The following is an 8801-nucleotide window of genomic DNA, read 5'->3' as shown; positions in this document are numbered from 1 at the left end:
CAAGTCAAAGTAGTGTTAGCATGTTGTGTGGTTCATAATCACATTATAGGGGTTGAACCAAATGACCATATTATGGAAGATGCAATGAACGAAGTAGAGTCTAGTGACCCCCAACAAGAAACACAATCACGTCGGGAGTCCGTTGAAGACAGTAGAACATGGAATGCTAAGAGAGATGAGATATGTCAAGCTATGTGGTCTGATTATATGAGGAGTGGAGAGTAGTACTTTATTTACATTTTTATAATTGTAATATGTGTTTTTATTTTTCGTAAAGACAATGTATTTACTATAGACTTCTAGTGGCGTAATGAACAAGTATTTTCAGCATTACATTGTTACTTGATGGTATTACATTGTTATTTTCCGTGTTAGCATGTTTCATTCTGTTGTACACATTTTATAAGCGTGGTTGTATGTGTGTTTGATTTGTTGTTCATATTCCGAGCTCCATTAATAAATGCTACTCTGACTATACAATTTTATACTTGATGGTATTACATTGTTATTTTCCGTGTTAGCATGTTTCATTCTGTTGTACACATTTTATAAGCGTGGTTGTATGTGTGTTTGATTTGTTGTTCATATTCCGAGCTCCATTAATAAATGCTACTCTGACTATACAATTTTCATATGTAGTAATGTCAAAGGGCAAAGAAAAAATGAGCACCAGCAAGCAATTTAGGTGGCTGCCGCCTATGCATGAAATGATGCTGAGGATACTTGCACAGGAGGCTGCAAAGGGCAACAAGCCCTCTAGCACCTTTAGGGCAGGCTCCATCGCTCTTGTAGCGAAGGAGATAAGTGCCCAATTTGGGGTTGAGTGCCACCCCTCCTACGTAGACAATCGGATGCATACTCTAAGGACCATGTGGTCCACTATTGAGAAACTTCGAAAGAAGAGTGGCTTCGGTTGGGATGATAATCTCAAAATGATAACATGCGACGCAAAGTCATACCAAGAAGAAGTCATGGTATGCCTTACAATTATATTTTCTTAATATAAATGATAATATATGTTTTTGTCCATAAATTGAAATTTTAGTTTGGAAATTGAAGGCAAAGAATTTATTTGAAAAGATATTCATAGTTTCAAAGAAGACATCTATGAATAAATGTTAGAGGTTAGATGAAGTTTTAGTAAATTATATAATGGTGTGAAGTAAACTTTATCATGATTTATTAAGTTTTAGTCCTAGAGTAATGTCACACTACCATAGCTAGATGTTTAAATGCGGCATCTATTCCACACCATGATTTATGTTTAAGTTGACAAGGATGGACACCCACTTTATTTTTCATGTAATAACAGATTTTTTTGTTTACTGGCATGAATAATGCATTGAATATTGAATTTATGAGTGAAGTAATTATTGCATTGTTATTATACGTTCCTTTCTCCCTTACAGGCGCATCGAAAGCATGCAGAGTTTCTAAACAAGAAAATAGAGATGTATGATGAGTTAGCTCTTGTCGTGGGCAAGGACACAGCCACAGGTGGCTTTTCAAAGTCCTATATAGATTATGAAAATGAGCCAGATAATGGTGACAGTGCTGAATTTGTTGCAAATAATGTGGAGGAAGATGTGCTCGAAAAAGGTAAGAATGTAGTCGAGTCATCCACAACTGAGTCGGGAATTTCCAAGTCCCGTAAAAGAGGTTGTGCACCTTCTACTGCTGATGATAGCGTGTTGACTGATCTGTCTGATCAATTGAAGGAAATAGCTACGGCTCTTAAAGAAATCAATCGGGGCCCGGTAGATTACACATCTCTTTATAATGAGGTTATGACTATGATGGCGGATGGGTATAGTGAAGAAATGCTTGTAACTGCGTTTGACCATCTGTGTGAAAATGAGAAGATAGCACGAGGATTTCTGGCCAAAAATGCTAGGCTGCGAAAGATGTGGTTGGATAGTTTTTTTTTTCTCACAACTTTGACTTGCCTGTTTCATGTAGACTGTGATGGTAGCTTTATGAATTCACTTTTGTTGTAGAACTAGTATTAACCTACCATTGTATTATATATATAGTACTTTGTATTATTGGGACAATACAATTGCCGAAATTATGTATTTGTACTATTCAGATACCACGAGTAGGTATCATTTTTGTACACCATGGAGGTGTAATGACAATGGTGAACGATGAATGTGGCTATTTTTATATTAATATTATCGGTATATTTAAATGATTATTTTTGATGTTGAAGTGGATGATTATTTTTGTACTGTTACAGATATGTATACGCAATGCAGGTGTATGTTGAAGTGGATGATTAGTTTCTAATTATTACAGGTTTGTCTAGATAATGCAAGAGTTGAAATTTGTAAGGCATTTTATATTTTCCGTAAAATTAATTCACAAACCAAACATGAAAATTGATTTTCCGGAAAAAATGGATTTCATTTTCCGTAAAATGTTTACCTGAACCAAACATAAAAATTAATTTTCCGTAAAACAAAAAGCATTTTCCGTAAAATGTTTGACCGAACCAAACACCGGAATTGATTTTCCGTAAAATGATTTCCGAGACAGCCAAACAACCTCAATACATTTTCCTTTTTCGGAAAATAGCATTTCCGGAAAATATGTATTTTCCGGAAAATGTTTTACGCGAACCAAACGCAACCTTAGTCACACAGTTTTTACAACTTTTTCAACCGTTATATCATGGTAAAATGTAATTAATGAAAAATTAACACTATAATTTTTTTTTTTGAAAGGAATTAACACTATAATTTTTAAGATCTTATTTTTTTAAGTTTTTAATACAACACATGAATTATCGACTAGTAAAAAAATAAAGTAATCAAATAAAAGAAAAATATTTAACGTGGTACGGTCAAATCCAAGCCTACATCCATGTATAACGCCAACCAAAGTTCACAACCAATGACTGGGTCCACATGGATTACAACCACACTCAGTCAGACTTGACAAACTAAACGTACTCACAAACTCTCACATCTCACACAAACAACATTCCCAAAACTCACAAACATAACAAAACTCCCACAGAAACAAACTAACTCACAAATCTCCATAATAAAACGTAATACAATTGATGAGATAAAACTTCAAATCTACATCCTTCTATGTCAATAATTCATCATGTCGATCTTTATATATTGGAATGGGCTGAACAAATAATGATGTTAAACGATCCTTAGTTTCATGGTTTCCAGCTCCATGCCCATCTCCATACTGGTACATGCACTGAGCCATCCTTCCAAGGTTGAATACAATTTCAATAAATGTTTCAGACAAGGGAGAAGTTGCATCTCGTTCTTCATTCATCTTCTTCCATGTTTCATTAATCAAATATCTAATGTATTCACGGGCATCTTCTTCCCTAGCACCAGTTTCATTCATGTAACATTGGATTGATTTAGGGACATCACCTCTTTCTAACTCATCCTGATTCACCAAAAAAGAAAAAGAAAAAAAGATCATAAGGGTTTAATGACTGTATGAAATTCTGGTTGGTGAAAATCTTAGGATAGTATGTTCTACATACTGTAGATGTTCCAAGATCATCTGCAAGTCGTACAATTATTGATGAGTAACGGACTATGTTGGGGCATTCTTCCAAGAAATCTAAGGCTTCCTTTGTTACTGGATCTGTGACTGAAAAATAAGCATTCAATAGTATAATTGGTGCTGCTACTGAAAAACATGCATTCTCAAGGTACTCTTGAAGGCTCGGTGTATATCCATTATAGACTTATAGTACCACTTTGCTTCCAACAAATATGCTCTACATATATCTACCCACTGAAAAATTTATGATGGAACAATGAATTAGAGGTAGTCAATCATGTGTTCAAGAAGAAAATACTAAAGGATTAATATAGATGAATTTATAAGTCAACGTCATACTGCCTTTTTAAAATATTGAATGATGTGGAATCCTTGTTCCTTAAGTGTATCAAAAGCCATTTCATTAACTGAATTGTGTAGAGCAAGGAAACATAGCTTCATGTAATCTGGGAGCTCATCCATTGCATTGATATTCCAACTGAAATCACAAAGAGTGCACTTAAGTCATTACGTCAAATATAGCTTTGAAGCATTTAAGGCATATTACCACTAAAACTAACCTCTCAACAGCATTCGTGAAGAGCTCAAGTTCATCCAAAGTGCCATACACATCATAGATATCATCTATTACTGTAATGAGTAGATTGACCTTTGTTGAGATTCTTCGAGAATAACTAAATTGAGGATGAAATGTACACCCCACTGTCCAGAAGAAACTCTCTGTTAGCCTATTCCTCACAAAGCTCAACTTTTCTGCAAGGCCAATGCTCCTCCACCACCTTTATTTGAACCAAGCAAGAGAATGTCAATTTTATTTTTATATCAATGCATTTTCTTACCTTTCAAAATAGGTAAGTTGAACACTAGCTTTAAGTTTAAAATTTAGGCTATAATTGATTTAATTATTTGTTCAAATTGCCATGAGATTTGATTTTAATTTTAGTATTTATTAGTGTATGCTTTAAATTCTATATTGTCGTCCTTCTAACTTGGAAGTTCCAAGGGTCGTCAATAAATATGTTACCAACCAGGAATTATATATCAAATGTAGCTCAATTTATAGAATGAGAATTAACAAGCTTTTGACCTTGACACTTGTTTGATATCTTCTTGGTGGGTTGCTTGTACCATGTTGAAATCCAGTTTTGCAAGCTCAAGCAAGATAGGGTTCATGTCTTCTCTACTCCTATATACATCAATGAACCATCTCGCTTCCACCCTTGATATCCTCCAGTGTAGTGGAAGCTCCAAGGCATGGCTCACTATGATAGAAAGATTTTGATCTTTATTCTGGTTGATAAATTCTTGGAGATGTTTTTTTGAGAATTCTCTTGCTTCCTCTAAGATATTTTCACCTTCTAACGAAAGGAATGAAGCTTCATACAAGGATAAAATTCCCTTGGTATCATCACAAAGATATCCCTTGAAACTCCCTTCCTCCATGAAACTATCAAAAACTTCTGCACTCAGCAACCCAACAGTTATAATGGGTGTTCTAGGGGCTCAAGAAGCATGTTATCAAATCAAATATTGAATATATAATTATGATCTGTAATGGACTCTATTTTTTACATAAAAAATTATAGTTATCTAAAATTCATTGATGCACAAAACCAAATTAAAGTAAGCGTGAGTTTGAATTGGATGTTTTGCTCAATCAGTGCGTTTTGCCTTTTTTTAGTGGGTCCCATAAGTACTGTTTATGGAATATCAAACTCAGCAAAACGCAAGTTTCTAAATAAATTTGGATCCTATAGCACTATTCACACAGTTAAAAATTATTTTTCTATAGTGTTTTTAACAATAAGTTTTTAGTTTTCAACAAATAAACAGTATTCAAAAACACCTTAAGGTGTATCTATTTTTATTGTTTTTTGTGCACTTTTGTCATTAGTATAAATAATAAAAAATATATTTATCAATTAAAGAAGTGACAGAAACAATAGCTTCATATAGAATAAATAGACAAAAAAGAATATATATGGTCAACCCTGACTGATTTGTTGAGGATCTATAATTGACTCTAAAAACTTTAGGACTAGATTATTGTTTTTGGTTTTTCGCTTAGTTCCTAACAAATAATTATTAAATTTGCCTTAATTTGTGTACTTTTGGGGTATCTATTAAAAACATGACTAAAATACACTTTTGACTTTCACCTTTCGTGTTTGCTTTTATTTTTACATTGACTATTATATCACAACCTAATTAAAATGCTAACCACATCTATGCTTAATTATGCTCTAAAATGACTAGTCAAGTTGCAATTGAAACTCCTTATAATTAGTTATATATACAAGATCCACATAATAAACTCTCAATGTGAGAATCAGCACACGCCCGCATAACACACACTCAAATAATCCAATCCAATTATATTTGCACAATTTGGGGTATCACAACTTAACAGAATAGCAATCATATTACTAATAGAAATTGATATGGCCAATATGAAAACGAAATAAAATATTTTAAAAAATGAAAATTTTGATACATAAAATGTAAAAATGAAAACAATCTAAAAAATTAGCAGGCAAAAGTGCCCTATAGTTCAAAAACATTGGTCAATAATAAATATCCATCTGTGAAATCAAATATTTTCTTAATTACCTTCGGACATCCTATATCCATGTTGTCTAAGCAGTCGAAATTTAAGAGCTATTGCGTATAAATTCTCCTCCTTCCACTCATCACCATGATCATTGTTGTATAGAACTTCCAACATTCTCTTCATTTCACACTCAAAGTGATAAGACAATCCTAGTTTTTGCAAGATATCTATCAGCTCCAGTTGCTCTAAAGGATCCGCCACTTTTTGAAGCATCATCCTCACTTGTCCCTTCAACTTGTTAATTTTTCCTGTGTACACTTCTCCCTACATCACAATTTTATCATTAACATAACCCCAATGATCAGTTTCGGGCAATAATTCAAAAGTACCAGTAAATCTAACAATGAAAACAATATTATATATTAATTATGTACCACGTATTCACTTCTCAGTGACTGGATGTAATCATAGTCCCAAATAGGAGCTTGGTAATTTGCAGATCTCCGAACAATATCTGTGCTCTTTGAAATTTTGCTGTTGGCCATGCATTGGACAGGACCAACAGGAACAATGCCACTTCTGCTAATAGGGACCTTGAGATGGATGGGACCTTTAGATGGGAAAGCTTCTATTGGGAAATTGCAAATAGGGAGTGAAGTCAGGAGGTTGAGAGCCATTGACAAAGGCATTTGGTATAGCTTATTATGGTTTCTTGGTAGTTATTGCTTAGAAACATTACGTTACATATATGCCTTTATATATTGCTTGGCTTGGGAGACTCTCATCTGTATATCTATCGACTATTACAATTTATATCAGGTTTAACATGTGAAGTAAAAGTTTTGTCTTAATGCATGTTGTAAAGTTTTTTTTGTTATCCAATAAGAGTCCGGAAATTAATCCCTGTTTATCTTGAAAATTAATTGATGTCATAGACTTAATAATAAAGACTAATCATCATAAAATAAATGTCATAAATTAAAATTCAAGGAAGAGGAGCAAAAGTTTTGTCTTATATGTTATACTCGCATATATGGGTCATCACCGTCAGTGCTATGTATTGTATATGTCATTCTTTAGTCATGCTTCTTACATGTTGTACAGGCAAAGATGCATGGTTCAACGTCAATGCTATATATGATATGACATTCTTCGTTCATGTGTTTCAAAAAGTTCATATTGGAGGAATTCTGCTATTCAAGCTTGAAAAGTTTACAAAATTATGAATTATGAATTAAAGTATAAAGAAAATTAAAAGAAATTACATTACTTATAAAATAAATGGTGAAAATGGCCAAATATTACTGTTGGCCAAAATTATTAGTATTTTACTATTGTTTGAAAAATATTTAGTAATATGTCACTTTTTTTAAACTCAAGTTTGTGGATTATTTTAATTAAAAATGTTACAAGGATCTCGAGCTTCACAAACTCGAGTACCATGTTAAAATATTGGAAATCCAACTACACTCTGCTCAAGCCAATCAACCCAAAAAAAAAAAAAAAAAAAGATGCAGATTCACGTTAAAGGCTAGAAATAGAGCAGGCACAAATCATATCGGCTACTATGCCTAGTCAACCAATAATCCAAAAGAGTGACAAATGGTGCTGGACAGCACCCTTTAAGTCTGCATAGGCATTGTTTAATTAAGTCGGCATGATTTTACTAAATTAGCCCTACTTCAATTGGAAAATCAAGAAAAACAACACCACCTTAGAAAATAACATATGTTGCATGCTTTTACTTTAAATACGGTAAATGGTCATTGTATAATTTTCAACAAATGATTAAGGGTTTTTATTATTATTACTTTAAATTAAGCAAGTTAAGCTTCTCTAATTGTATGTCCGGACCGGACATGCAGATAGGGTACAGATTACAGACAGTCAACAGTGTCCCTAAATTTTAAATAATATCTTTTTTTAAAGATAAAGTTGGTAATTTTTTTTTTCAACAGTGTCCCTAAATTTAAAATAATATCTTTTTTAAAGATAAAGTTTGTAATTGAGTGCTCATCGACTCATCGTCGTGTATTCCAATTATAACATCGACAACAAAATCTATGAGCCTGCCCTACGATGAAAAAATATCCAGCTTTTTTTTAGTGAAGAAAGATTTAGCTGCCAATGGCAATGACTACCTACAATCACGTTTTAATTTAGTTTTTATTTCTCTCTGTCAATTGTTAATATTTTAATTCCCCATTCAGAGCTTGGGTCCACTAGTATAGCAAGAAGATAGATTATGTTATGATTAGATGGATATATTTCTATCTTACACAAAGTTAGAAATTAATTTTTAAAAAAGGGATAAAAGATACATCTGGGGAGAGGGTAGAGTTAGAATAAATTTTTTTATTAACCATTCAAGGAAATATCTTAAACCTATGTTGAATTCGAAAGTCTGTGTATCAATCATAGATTCATAGACTCTCAGCAATTATTGCATAGATTTAGTCTATGTATAATCAATTCACTTTGTTTCAATTCTTTCTTACATATATTCACAAGTCACAACTAGTATCTAATCCGTGCAATGTATGAATAATTAACTGTAATTATATTATATATATTCACTTTTATAATTGTATTGGTACAATCATTTGAAAACAAATCTAATTTTATAATTCACACAAAAAAGCTGTTGAAATATTATTTAACGAAATCTTGGTTTCTTTTTATTCTTCTATTGGATATATCTTTTTTA

At 32.7% G+C, this 8801-nt stretch overlaps 1 pseudogene; it reads right to left on the bottom strand.

Moving 5' to 3' along the window:
* Positions 1-3079: 3079 nt before the first annotated feature.
* On the bottom strand, positions 3080-6816 carry LOC112008606 (myrcene synthase, chloroplastic-like; annotated as a pseudogene).
* Positions 6817-8801: the final 1985 nt, after the last annotated feature.

Source organism: Quercus suber, unplaced genomic scaffold (assembly GCF_002906115.3).
Source record: "Quercus suber isolate HL8 unplaced genomic scaffold, Cork oak 2.0 scaffold_234, whole genome shotgun sequence".
NCBI classification, from domain to species: domain Eukaryota; kingdom Viridiplantae; phylum Streptophyta; class Magnoliopsida; order Fagales; family Fagaceae; genus Quercus; species Quercus suber.
Note: the sequence above shows the minus strand (reverse complement) of the source record. Positions and strands in the feature narration are given on the sequence as shown.